Source organism: Pongo pygmaeus, chromosome 5, assembly GCF_028885625.2.
Source record: "Pongo pygmaeus isolate AG05252 chromosome 5, NHGRI_mPonPyg2-v2.0_pri, whole genome shotgun sequence".
Lineage (NCBI taxonomy): Eukaryota > Metazoa > Chordata > Mammalia > Primates > Hominidae > Pongo > Pongo pygmaeus.
Window position 1 is genome coordinate 7326064 of NC_072378.2, and position 14858 is coordinate 7340921.

The following is a 14858-nucleotide window of genomic DNA, read 5'->3' on the forward strand; positions in this document are numbered from 1 at the left end:
CAGGTGCAGCTCCCATTGTGGGGTTGGGACCCTGACACCATTAAGAAGGCAAATGCTGTAACCACTGTGGAAATAATAGTAGCACCTCCCTCATAGATTATTGTGAAAGATGCTGAGAAGAGCTGGTGGGAAAGTTTGCAATGGATGGATCAGGCTGATAGTACCCGAACCCATTGCTTTGTCATTAAAAGCGGAGCAGCCAGCCCCGTAGGTGCTCCCATTGTGATGTAAAAGGAAGTACACAGAACCATCTGTAAAATACCTCACCTGCCCCTAAAAACATTGAACCTGAACTATGTGGCCACGAGATGTAACTAGCAGTTTACAGGAAATACAGGACACAGGAACAGGATAAATGATCCTATGAGGACACAACCAAATCTGGAATAAGGGAGAGTCCATAAGAAAAAAAAAATGGAAGGCAGGGTGCGGTGGCTCACGCCTACAATCCCAGCACTTTGGGAGGCCAAGGCCAGCAGATCATGAGGTCAGGAATTCAAGACCAGCCTGGCCAACGTAGTGAAACCCCGTCTCTACTAAAAATACAAAAATTAGCTGGGCATGGTGGCACCGTGCCTGTAAGGCTGAGGCAGGAGAATCGCTTAAACCCGGGAGGTGGAGGTTGCAGTGAGCTGAGATGGTGCCACTGCACTCCAGTTTGGGCAACAGAGTGAGACTTCGTCTCAAAAAAAAAGAAAGCACAAGTGGTTTCAGACCACATATCCCAATGCTGGGTACTGCATTTGGATCCTGATGAAATCAAATGATTTGTAGAAAAATTGGGGTGGTTTTTTAAAAATAAGGAAAATTAAAAAATGAAATATGTATTAGATGGCAGTAAGGAATTATTCATCTTATTGGATATGATAGTGATATTGTGGTTACATTTTTAAAAAATGTGTTCCCTCCAAGTATCTACTGAAGTCTTTATGAATAGGATGTCTGGGATTGCTTTAAATACTCCACCCTGTCTCTAAAGAAAAGTGGCAGTAGATGAAGCAAGATTTGCAGAACGTTAATAATTGCTAAAGCTGGGTAATGGATATGTGGGGATTCATAATACTGTTCTCACTATTTTTGTATATAAAAATTTATCTAAGAAAAAGGTTTTTTAAAACAATTTTTAAGAGTGTCTCACTCTCTTGCCTTGGCTGGAGTGCAATGGCACCTTCTTAGCTCACTGAAGCCTCGACCTCCTGGGCTCAAGTGATCTTCCTGCCTCAGCCTCCCTCGACCGTCTGGGCTCAAGCAATCCTCCTGCCTCGGCGTCCCAAAGTGCTGGGATTACATCCACCACACCCAGGCAATAAAACGTTTTCTAAAAATGTGTTAAAGTATATTGAGCACTCAACATGGCTTATCACATAGTAGTGCTGTATTATACAAGTGTCTATGTATTTGTTATTTTACTTACTATTTTTTTTCTTTTTTTTGAGACGGAGTCTCGCTCTGTCGCCCAAGCTGGAGTGCAGTGGAGCGATCTCCGCTCACTGCAAGCTCTGCCTCCCGGGTTTACGCCATTCTCCTGCGTCAGCCACCCAAGTAGCTGGGACTACAGGCGCCCGCCACCACGCCTGGCTAAATTTTTTTTTTGTATTTTTTAGTAGAGACTGGGTTTCACCGTGTTAGCCAGGATGGTCTCGATCTCCCGACCTTGTGATCCGCCCGCCTCTGCCTCCCAAAGTGCTGGGATTACAGGTGTGAGCCACGGTGCCAGGCCTTACTTACTACTTTTAAGTGACTTCTTTTGCGTAGGCATCAGGTTTAACTATGTGGGCTAAGAAGATAGGTCTAGGCAGAATTATAATGCCAGTACTCACCTAGCTTGGTGTCATGAAATGCCCTTTTGGTTCTGAAATTTAGATTCTATTAGTGGGTGCAGTAAGATAACTTGTATATTGAACAAATGCAGATAGAATTCATTTTGCCAACCTGATCCTTGTTTTAAAAGACAATTATCAGCCAGGCGTGGTGGCTCATGCCTGTAATCCCAGCACTTTGGGAGGCTGAGGAGGGTGGATCAGCTGAGGTCAGGAGTTCAAGACCAGCCTGGCCAACATGGCAAAACCCTGTCTCTACTAAAAATACAAAAATTAGCCGGGAGTGGTGGTGTGCATCTGTAATCCCAGCTACTCGGGAGGCTGAGGCAGGAGAATCGCTTGAACCTAGGAGGCAGAGGTTGCAGTGAGCCGAGATTGTACCACTGCACTCCAGCCTGGGCGATAGAGTGAGACTCCATCTCAAAAAAAAAAACAATACCACTTCTGTGAGACCTGTCCTAACCACTGTATTTGAAATTGCCATCCTGCCTGCTTCCCGAAGGCCCCACATGCCTTGTCAGCTCACTTGCATTATTTTTCTATAGCTCTTCTAACAAACTAAACTAACATGTTGAATTTACTTATTCATACCGTGTCTCTTTCCTCACCTTCCACCTTGGTCTGTAGTGTAAGCTCCACAAGGGCAGGGATTTCTGTCTTTGTTTTGTTTTGTATCCCTGCTCCTAGCATGGTGCCTGAAACATAGTCAATGCCCAATAAATACTTAACTGAATAATATGTTGTGTTTCCTAAACAAAGATCAGGCTATTCCATCCATGGATCACACCCCTCACGTTCATAAAAATGAAAATAAGGAGTCGACGTGGGTTGATCTGCACCTTCTAGTCACACCCTCCCTGTGACCAGCGGCCATGTTTTCCAATGGCAGCGAGAGTCGGGTCTGTGGGCTCAAGTGCTACACCCTGCAGCAGAGCCTGTTTTGCCATTGACCCTTGGTGCGGAAGGCACTCAAGCCAATGGAACTGATTAGACTAAGATTAAATTAGACTAAGATAATCGAGGAATGTTGCTATTTTAATCTTGACCATGTGAGACCATTTGACTATCATCCAAAGGGCTCAGCCAAAAAAAGATTACCTAATGAGTTAATCCTAAATCATCACAATATGTGAGAAAATGGGGCCAGGCACGGTGGCTCCCAGCACTTTGGGAGGCTGAGGTAGGTGGATCACCTAAGGTCAGGAGTTCAAGACCAGCCTCGCCAACATGGTGAAACCCTGTCTCTACAAAAATAGAAAAATTAGCCGGACACAGTGGAGGGCGCCTGTAATCCCAGCTACTCAGGAGGCTGAGGCGGGAGAATCGCTAGAACCCAGGAGGCAGAGGTTGCAGTGAGCCGAGATCATGCCATTGTACTCCAGCCTGGGCAACAGAGCGAGACTCTGTCTCAAAAAAAAAAAAAAGAAAAGAAAATAGGAAAATGGGAAGCTTTATGAAATCAAGACGTGTGTTCACACGTCATCATCTCTTCCCAAATGTTATAGCTGAAAAATTTAAAGAGCTATTGATTCCAAGAGATGGCCCTGAGTTTAAACAAGACCTCGGCCTACTTGACAGCCTGACAAATTCCCACAGTGACACTGCCATGATCCTTTCCTCCAACAGGGTGTGAAATAGTGCCCCAGCCCCACGGGACTGATGTGATTGTTAGTGGGTACTTAGTCTTGTCCAATCTAATTTTTCCTTAAATAGTACCAATATGACAGCAATGTTGGGAGGTTGTCTCCTGCTGCCTCTGCATGTAAACATTGTCAACCTTGCTCAGGGGAAATGGGGTTGCCGACTTTAGTCCAAGATCCCTCTCTTGGCTATTACTGGCAACCTGCCATGGAACTGGGCAAGACTCTTTCCTTTCGGGGGAAACTGCTCATCTGTAAATTGAGGGAATTGGGTTATCTAGTCCAACTTGGTCTAGATGGTCATAACATTTCGTCTTTAAAATTGTTATTAAAAAAAAAAATAACAAATGATTTGGAACAGCCAGGTTGGAATTACAACTCCCGAAAGGACTTGTTCATTAAAAATAAAATGGCCAGGCGCGGTGGCTCATGCCTGTAATCCCAGCACTTTGAGAGGCAGAGGCGGGCAGATCACAAGGTCAAGAGATTGATACCATCCTGGCTAACACAGTGAAACCCCGTCTCTACTAAAAATACAAAAAATTAGCCGGGCGTGGTGGCGGATGCCTGTAGTCCCAGCTACTCCGGAGGCTGAGAGAGGAGAATAGCATGAACCCAGGAGGCGGAGCTTGCAGTGAGCCGAGATCGCGCCACTGCACTCCAGCCTGGGTGACAGAGACAGACTCCATCTAAAAAAATAAATAAATAGATAAATAATAAATAATAAATAAAATAAATGGGTTGAAAGTGTCGATCACACAGGTCAGGTATGCCTTTTCTATGAATCATAATCTCATAAGGCAACTGTTACCCTGTGCTATTTTAATTTTGCAATAGGAATTGTTCATTGGCTTTGCAATAATGTTTGCTTCTCTAGAGGGAGGTGTGCTCTTGGGTTCCGATTACTAGCTTGTACTCAAGCAAGCGGAGGAGAGGCTGCTGAGGGCCAGAACTGTAGACTGTGCAGGACAGCAAGCATTCCCCTCAAAGAAGGATTACATCAACAGACCCTGGTGGTAGTGTGGGCATGTTTGGTGGCTGATTTTTTTTTTTTTTTTGAAACAAAGTCTCGCTCTTGTCTCCCAGGCTGGAGTGCGATGGCACGATCTCGGTTCACTGCAACCTCTGCCTCCCAGGTTCAAGCGATTCTCTTGCCTCAGTCTCCCCAGTAGCTGAGATTACAGGCGCCTGCCACCACGCCCAACTAATTTTTATATTTTTAGTAGAGACGGGGTTTCACCATGTTGGCCAGGCTGGTCTCAAACTCCTGACCTCAGGTGATCCGCCCGCCTCAGCCTCCTAAAGTGCTAGTGAGAGGTGACAGGGTGCTAGCAGCCTTCCGCTCTCTCTGGGTACCTCCTCTGCCTGGGCTCCCACTTTGGCGGCACTTGAGGAGCCCTTCAGCCCGCCTCTGTGCTGTGGGAGCCCCTTCCTGGGCTGGCCGAGGCCAAAGCCGGCTCCCTCAGCTTGCGTGGAGGTGTGGAGTGAGACGTACGGGCGGGAACCAGGGCTGTGCGCTGCGCTTGCGGGCCAGCGCGAGTTCCGGGCGGGCGTGGGCTTGGCGGGCCCCGCACTCGGAGGCCAACCAGCCCCGCCTGCCCCGCCGGCTCTGGGCAGTGAAGGGCTTAGTGAAGGGCTTAGCACCTGGGCCAGCAGCTGCTGTGCTCGACTTCGCGTCTGGCCTTCGCTGCCTCCCGGCAAGGGAAGGAAAGGAGAGGAGAGGAGAGGGGCTCGGGACCAACAGCCCACCATGCCTGAGCTGCCCCCCCACCCCCGCCATGGGCTCCTGCGCGGTCCGAGCCTCCCCGACGAGTGCCGCCCCCTGCTCCACGGCGCCCGGTCCCATCAACCACCTAAGGGCTGAGGAGTGCGGGTGCACGGCACGGGACTGACAGGCAGCTCCACCTGAGGCCCCAGTACGGGATCCACTGGGTGAAGCCAGCTGGGCTCCTGAGTCTGGTGAGGACTTGGAGAATCTTTATGTTTAGCTAAGGAATTGTAAATACACCAATCAGCACTCTGTCTCTAGCTCAAGGTTTGTAAACACACCAATCTGCACCCTGTGTCTAGCTCAGGGTCTGTGAACACACCAATGGACACTATCTAGCTACTCTGGTGGGGACTTGGAGAACCTTTATGTCTAGCTAAGGGATTGTAAATACACCAATCAGCACTCTGTATCTAGCTTAAGGTTTGTAAACACACCAATCAGCACCCTGTGTCTAGCTCAGGGTTTGTGAATGCGCCAATCAACACTCTGTACCTAGCTACTCTGGTGGGGACTTGGAGAAGCTTTATGTCTAGCCAAGGGATTGTAAATGCACCAATTGGCACTCTGTATCTAGCTGAAGGTTTGTAAATGCACCAATCAGCACTCTATGTCTAGCTCAGGGTTTGTAAATACACCAATGGACACTCTGTATCTAGCTAACCTAGTGGAGAGGTGGAAAACTTTTGTGTCTAGCTCAGGGATTGTAAACGCACCAATCAGCACCCTGTCAAAACGGACCAATCAGCTCTGTGTAAAACAGACCAATCAGCTCACTGTAAAATGGACCAATCAGCAGGATGCGGGTAGGGCCAGATAAGAGAATAAAAGCAGGTTGCCTGAGCCAGCAGTGGTAACTTGCTCAGGTCTCATGTGGAAAGTGTTATAAGTTTGTCTTTTTTAGTCTCTACAATAAGCTTTGTTACTGCTTAGTGTTTTGGTGGACACCGTTTTTGTGAGTTGTAACACTCACTGTGAAAGTGTTGCGGCTTTCTTCTTAAAGCCTGGGAGACCACGAGCCCACCAGAAAAAGCAGACAACTTTTAGATGCGGGCCCTTAGAAACCCGTAACACTTAGCGCAAAGGTCTGTAGCTTCATTTGAGCCGGTGAGACCATTAATCTGCTATGAAGAGTAAAACTCAACGCATCCAAATGCCGGAAGGAACCAACTCTGCACACGCTGCATTTCAGAAGTGTAACACACCATGAGAGTCTGTGGCTCCATTAAGTCAGTGAGACCAAAAACCCCCCAATTCCCCACACTGTGATTACAGGCGTGAGTCGTCACACCTGGCCTGTTTAGTGGCTGATTTTAGAATTAATCGTTACTGAAGAACTCCTGAGGAAGTAACTCCTAAGTAATATTTTTCAGAAGTTGTAGTTCATCCTATCAGGATTTGGTTTACTTTAAAATAAAGCCGGGTTTTGTGACTCACAGTTCAATCCCAGCGCTTTCGGAAGTTGAGGCGGGCGGATCACCTGAGATCAGGAGTTTGAGATCAGCCTGACATGGAATCCCATCTCTGCTAAAAATACAAAATTAGCCAGGTGTGGTGGCACATGCCTGTAATCCCAGCTACGTGGGAGGCTGAGGGGGGATCACTTGAAACCAAGAGGTGGAGATGGCAATGAGCCGAGATCTCACCATTGCACTCCAGCCTGGGCAACAAGAATGAAACTCCGTCTCAAAAAATAACATAAAGTAAAACGCACGCTTTAACAAAAGAATAACGACAAAAATAGACGTTTAAAGGGCTTGAGACTGCGAGGGTGAATGCTGATGAACTTGCTGAGGCTCACGTCATCTTTCTGGGCCTCAGCTTTCACGTATGTAAAATGAAGACCAAACTGAGCTGATAAAGCCTCTGACAGGTCTAGAGCTCACCTCTTCAGTAGGGAATCAGGAGCCACATGTGACTACTGAGCGTTTGCATGTGGCTAGTTTGGATTGTAAGTGTAAAATACACACTGGGTTATGAAGATAGTATGAAATAATGTATAGAATAATTTTTAAATGTTGGGTACATGTTGAAATGGTAATATTTTGCATATACTGGGTCAAATATTTACATTAATTTCACCCACCTTTTGGTAGGATAGGAAATTTAAATTCCGTTAGTGGATATGTGATATATAGGATAAAACCACATACAAAGGAAGGAACTTTCCCCCAGAATCTAAGTTAAACTTCACATGAGATACTTTTTTAGCTGGATGCTGTGGTTCACACCTGTAATCCCAACACTTTGGGAGGCCGAGGATCTCCTGAGGCAGAGTTCAAGACCAGCCTGGGTAACAGAGAGACACCACTTCTACCAAAAATTTACAAATTAGCTGGGTGTGGTAGTGACTGCCTGTAGTCCCAGCTACTTAGGAGGCTGAGGTGGGAGGATCGTTTGAGCCCAGGAGGTTGAGGCTTCGTGAGCAGTGATCGCACCATTGCACTCCAGCCTGGGCGACAGAGTGAGAGCCGGTCTCACAAAGATTCTTTAAAATTTCATATTCAGGAATATTAATTCTGAAGAACAAAAACAACAAAAAGTTAAAATTTCCATTCCAATTGGTTTAAATACAGTTGATATACAGAGTATGGGGAAAATGAGACTTCTTAAGAATAAATAAAAGGAGATATAAAATACTTGTTTTTTTCCCCAACAATATTTTGTTAGCTTAGTTTGTTCCTCAAACTTTTCTGCCAAAGATGGAAGAACATCGCTGAGCTGCTTCTACTCCACCTCCAGGCGTGACATTTCTTTCAAATCTCTTCTTTCAGCTTGAAAAAAAGTCCATGTGAATTTTTCATTCCTTTTCATACTAAATTCCTGTTAAATTGTTTTAATTTATTTTTAAAATTGGCCGGGCACAGTGGCTTACGCCTGTAATCCCAGCACTTTGGGAGGCTGAGGTGGGTGGATCATAAGGTCAGGAATTCAAGACCAGCCTGGCCAATATGGTGAAACTGCATCTCTACTAAAAAATACAAAAATTAGCTGGATGTGGTGGCAGGCGCCTGTAGTCCCAGCTACTCGGGAGGCTGAGGCAGAAGACTTGCTTGAACCTGGGAGGTGGAGGTTGCAGTGAGCCAAGATCATGCCACTGCACTCCAGCCTGGGCGACAGAGTGAGACTCCATCTCAAAAAAAAAAAATTGATACATATCAGATGTACATATTTTTTGGGTACATGTGATAATTTGATATATTCATATAGTCAAATCAAGGCAATTGGGATATTTATCACCTTAAATCTTTATCTTAGGCCAGGTGCAGTGGCTCATGCCTGTAATCCCAGCACTTTGGGAGGCTGAGGCGGGTGGTTCACTAGAGGTCAGGAGTTCAAGACCAGCCTAGCTAACGTGGTGAAACCCCATCTCTACTAAAAATACAAAAAATATATATATATATTGGCTGGGCACAGTGGTGCACACCTGTAATCCCAGCTACTCGGGAGGCTGAGGCAAGAGAATTGCTTGAACCCAGGAGGTGGAGATTGCACTGAGCCTAGATCGTGCCACTGTACTCTAGCCAGGGGAACAGAGCGAGACTGTGTCTGGAAAAAAAAAAAAATATATATATATATTTTCTTTACCCTAGGAACATTTGAATTATTCTAGCTAATTTTGAAATATACAATCAATTAACATTAACTATAGTCACCCTACTGATCTATCAACACCACGTCTTATTTCTTCTATCAACTTAAAACAAAATTCATGCGAATTTTTCACTCCAGTTCATAATAAATTTCTGTTATGTTTGAAGTTTTAAACTCACATCAAGTGATGATGCTCCAGAAAGTAGTTCCCCACGTTTAACCTGTAGTTTTCTTGTGGCACATCAGGATGACCATAATTGTATTGTATATTTTGTTGCTCCTAAAAAGAGAGTGTGGCAAGATTTTTGTCAATTGGAGGACAATGGTATCCATTATATTGCAGTTAGGATGAAATGAGATATAATGCAGGCATGTCATTTAGCACGCAATACGCTTTAATAAAAATAAATACCGGTTACTTTTCTCATTTGGTTCCTAATAGGTGCCATTTCATATAAAATGAAGAATAAGGGCAACAGCATTTTTTCTTAGACTTGGACAATATTCAATGTACTAGAGAAGCATACTTTAAGGTATGTGCATGGAGGCTGCTGTAGGACATATAGGTACCCATTCATTTACAGTTTTTTGTTGTTGTTGTTTTTTTGTTTTTTGAGATGGAGTCTCACTCTTGTCATCCAGGCTGGAGTGCAATGGTGCAATCTCGGCTCACTGCAACCTCTGTCTCCCAGGTTCAAGCAATCCTCCTGCCTAAGCCTCCCAAGTAGCTGGGATTACAGGCATGTGCCACCACGCCCGGCTAATTTTTTTGTATTTTTTGTAGAGACGGGGTTTCACCGTGTTAGCCAGGCAGGTCTCGAACTCCTGACCGCAGGTGATCCACCAACCTCAGCCTCCCAAAGTGCTGGGATTGCAGGTGTGAGTCACCGCGCCCGGCCTACAGTTTCGTTAATACTTATGCAGGTGTTAGTAGGCAGTCATGTGCTGTAATTGAAAAGTCCCAGATTTGAGTTAAGAGAACCTGATTCTAGCCCAGGATCTGCTACTCCTTTTTAATTTTTTAAAAATAATGTATACCTTGCCTATTAATAATTTTTAAGACCAGGTACAGTGGCTCACACCTGTAATTGCAGCACTTTGGGAGGCTGAGGCAAAAGGATTGCTTGAGCTCAGGAGTTCGAAACCAGCCTAGGTAACATAGAAGACCTCATCTCTATTAAAATATAACTAAAAAAAAATTAGCCAGGCATGGTGGCATGCGACTATGGTCCCAGCTATTCAGAGGCTATGGTGGAAGGATCACTTGAGTCTGGGAGGTTGAGGCTGCAGTGAGCCATGATGGTGCTCCAGCCTGGGTGAATGAAATGCTGTTTCAAAAGAAAAGAAAAGAAAAAAAAAGAAAAAGAAAAACAACACAACCCAAACACGAAAAAACAAAAAGAATTTTTAACTAGTCTTCATTAAGCAACATTCTCAATACTATCAGTAAAAAGATCAAGAGGAAAAAAGATCAAATTTAGAGGAAGGGAGAAGGTGTTATAGCCAAGGCAAAATAGGCTGCCATAGCTGGTGCCTCGCTGAATTTCCTGAGTTGTTGAGCACAGGGTCAGTGAGCTTGGGGAAGTCATTGGACATTTCCCACCTGGCCTGGGTCCGCTAACCTCCACAGTGCAGTGGTTGGATGCCGCCTCCTGCAGTATTAACTAACTGGGCGAACGTGGGCAAATCCAACTTTCTGAACATACTCCCTTATCTGAACTGAGGACGGTGTGGAAGGTGAATGTGCTGCCAGTGAAAGCTCAGAGCTTGACACTAGGAAGCACTCAATTAATGCTGGCTTCCCCTACGAATTCTCAGCGTCTAATACAAATTCACTTGCGGTGTCATTCTGTCGTGCTGTTACCCTGTTCCAAAATGAGGAAGTGAGTGTTCTTGGATGAACAGGCTCCTTTGGATTTGAAAACAGCACTCCAGAGCAAAGTGGTCTTTCCATCCTTAGCACAGCCCGTGGAGAAGGAAGGAGGATCACTGTGGAAATCGTCCTCACCTCCCACGCCGCTCCTGGGAATATGTCTCAAGAGCAGATGAGGGCCTTGACCTCAATGGCAGCTCAGTTCACCCTACATTGTAAATGGCTCATATACGTAGAGTAAACGGTGATGGGTGGAGGGCAGTGGAAGGGGCGTGGTAGGAAGTCCAGAGAAAAGTCCAGAAAAGAGAGGGTGGAGAAATCCAAAAGCCAAACTTACTGACTTCACAGTTTTACCTGGGCCAGCCCTGCCTTGGCCTAAGCCGGGGGAGGAGCTGGTTAGCTTTCAGGGCCTCTTCATCGCGTCAGGAAGCCACGCCCCATTTGGGACATGGGACCGCAGTGCACAGCTTGTGGCCTCAGGTGGAGCTGGGAACGGAACTGCGGCCCACACCGGGCAGCCTGAGTCCCATAGGGCGGGACAGCAGGGCGGGGGCTGTGGCACCAGCCGAGCTCCCGACCCTGCGCCACTTGAGACCCCAGATTTCCTCTGGCATGTAAGCCAAGTGGTCATTTGGATTCTGGAGGAGAGCCAGGTTGTTGTTTTGGGTGCTTATGTTTGTTTTGTTAGTTTGTTTTCTGTTCGTGGCAGCCTCATGGAGCATGTAGTTAGTTGCTCAGCTTGGTGCAGTGTGGAAAGCCCGGAGCTGCGGCTTTGCTGGAAAGCCGGCTCCGGTTAGGATCTCTTCAGTAGCGTCTTTGCTGCGGTGGTTTCTGAGCAAGGACACCGTGCTTGCTGCCTTCAGTCTGTGGCCGGGAAAGAAAGTGTCTTGACCACAGGATCAGCGGGCAGTCCTGAGGCATTCGCTGGATTGCTCTCCCAGCATCTCTCTAAAATACCGTGACCTTGGGAGCGGTTCTGAGTCCTGGGGTGGCCGAGTGGGCTTACATGCTTCTGCCTCTGGAGGCAGGGGATGGGGAACAAAGAGAAGATTCTCTGGGGACGGCTTTCCAGAGTGAGAGGCAAAGTTTCCAGAGGTGTCACAGAGACAAAAATCCAGCCCTCTGACTAGATGGGCTTGCTGCAGACAAGGCAGTTCTGGAAATAAACAAACAAAAAACTTCAAATAGGTTAACAATGGGAAAATATTTTTGCAATGAAGAAAAAACAAGCCCCAACGAGAAGGCAGGTCCAGAAAAGATCGCTGCATGATTATATTTTGGGTTTGAAATTTCAGCTGCTTCCATCTTCAAGCCCAAGGGAGCCCCACCCCCAGCCTCGGCGGGCTCTCCCTGGTCTAGGGAGGGCCACACCAAAGGGGCCTCACCCCTTTTGGTGTGGGCTTTGTGGCAGCCACTGTCAGCATCCCAGCAAGCACAGCATTTGTTTCCTAGAACTATGTGTTTTGAAGGGGAGAAAGATTATATTCGGCACATTATGGGGGCTTTGGATCCTGCGGGTGGAGGCTGGGTGCGGGTAGGGCTGGCTGTGCTGTGAGAGGCCAAGTGCTGCCCACTGGAGCTGCAGGGGTGTGAAGGCAGCGCATGCACCGCCTGTGCTAGATGGAAAACGAAGTGTCTGCAAATACTAACAGATATGAAAGAAGGCTGCTCAGCGTGTGGAAACGGGTGGGTGCTGGAGCCATCGGAACCCTGTGGCTTTTAGGAATGTGGTTAGCCAGTGCTTGCAGATGTTCACAGAGTGGAAACTGTGGATGGACCAAGAGGCCAGACCTCACAGCTTGGGTTGCCCCTGGGAGGGCAGGTGAGAATCGGGCAGCTCTTGGGTTTGATGGCCCGGACCCTTGAAAGGCTGCTGTTAGTGTTTGTGTCTCTTCCTCAGTTAACACCTGGAACCAGGACAAGGAAGGCCCAGAGGAGCTCCTTTGGTAGTTCTCCAGCATAGGGGCAGAACTGTCATCTGATCTGTGGAAATGGGATCCACTTTCTGTTGGCCTATTAGGGCGTTTCTCTGTCACACATAATTTCAAGAAGAGGAGGGGAAATTGAAAAGTGGTTGCCTTGACTGTCAGCATCCTGCCCTAGTTTGGAAGTCAACAGTCTGTCCTTCTCCGGGAGTGGCTAGTGCTGCTCTGGGGCTGCTTCCTGCACCCCACAAGCTGCAGAACTGCAAAGCCTCTCAGCCTCCCATGAGTCTGGTCTGATTCTTTTTTTTGAGATAGTCTCGTTCTGTTGCCCAGGCTTGAGTGCAGTGGTGCTGTCTCGGCTCATTGCCACCTCCGCCTCCCAGGTTCAAGTGATTCTCGTGCCCTAGCCTCCTGAGTAGCTGAGATTACAGGTGTGCACCACCATGCCCAGCTAATTTTTTGTGTTTTTAGTAGAGATGGGGTCTCACCACGTTGCCCAGGCTGGTCTTGAACTCCTGAGCTCAGGCAATCCACCTGCCTTGGCCTCCCAAAGTGCTAGGATTACAGGCATGAGCCACCACACCCAGCCTGATTTTTCTTTCTTTTTTTTTTTAAGTAGAAAATGTGAACAGCAGAATGAAATGCCACCCAGTTAACCCATTTATGCCAGAGGTTGCAAATTTTTTTGTGTGAAAAATCAGACCTTAGCGATGACCTTGAGCAGTAGAATATAAATAACTCCCATACACTTAGCATTCCAATAATGGAACACTAGGCATAAATGGGCTAATGATCTCTTTCCTTCCTTGGGCTCTTTTTAGGTAGCTTTTATGCTGCATTTTTTTTTTTTTTTTTTTTTTTTTTTTTGAGACAGTCTTACTCTGTCACCCAAGCTGGAATGCAGTAGTGCAAACACGGCTTACTGCAGCCTCAACTTCCCAGGCACAAGGGATCTTCTCACTTCAGCCCCCTAAGTAGCAGGACTACAGGGGCACACCACCACACCCGGCTAATTTTTTTTTTTTTTTTTTTTTGGTAGAGATGGGGTTTTGCCTTGTTGCCCAGGCTGGTCTCAAACTCCAGAGCTCAAGCGACTTGCCCAGCTCAGCCTTCCGAACTGCTGGGATTACAGGCGTGAGCCACCGTGCCTGGCCTCATACTGCATTCATAAAGAGACTTTTACCACACGGAATCAGATTGGAGGTTGCAACAGAGGTTTGAAAGCTAGGAGTAAATGTTTACGTTAAACATAGACTTATGTGGCTTAGATTCTTTTCCCAACATCCCATCCTCCTATCAAAATAAAATAAAACTTCTTCCCTAGCAATAGAAAGTTGATGAAAATCAAAAGTAACCATATAGTTCATTCACTGTATTATTTTTCTAAATTGAATATTATTCTAAGCCTATCAACAGAATGCTATTGGGGAATATACAAGGGTTATATGTTATCTCCTTTCCTTAATGTTGCTGTTTCTTATGCAATAACACACACGTGCGCATGCACACACACACACATGTTCACACTCACACACAAATGATTTGGAAAGAATGTGAGGTTTAAGTGCTAAATTGTGTAGCCCAGAGGTACATGCCATAGATGTACAGGGAAAGGAGCAAATGGCATGGATTGGAGTGGTTGGGTGGGACTGGTAGGACCAGAGCCAGACTGAGGGATGGATAGGTTTGGGTGGGGAGTGGGAGGGTGAAAAGCTGAGCTACATGCCAGAAGTAGATCATAGAGAACCTGCTCTGCCTGGAGGGAAGAGGGCATCAATTGGTGTGCTTCTGGTTGCAAGTAACAGTAAACCCTGACTTGCACCAAGCTTATCACCAGAAATATCCTAGAACTAAAATATGAAGATAAGACAGTTTTCAGGGCCACAAAGAGGTGAAAAAAACCCGAGAAGATGGTAAGATAATCAGATTTCCACATCTGTGACACCCCTCCCCTCATTCTACCTGGCAGCAAGTGTGTGGAAAATTTCCTCCCAACTCACTGTTCTACACTGGTGTAAGTAAGATCAAGGTCAACAAACAGCTCCCCTACCATCTTGGGTTCCCTGGCAGGAGATCCGTTCCTTCCTTAACCCACAGGAAGCACAGCGAGTACCTAAAGGGAGAAATATCTCTGAGAACAGGCAGAGACAAAGGGAGGAGGTAGGACTACCATCCACACCCTGGAAATTCTGTTCTGTAACTCAACCAAAGGAGGCACCAAATCAGAGTGACTATTTA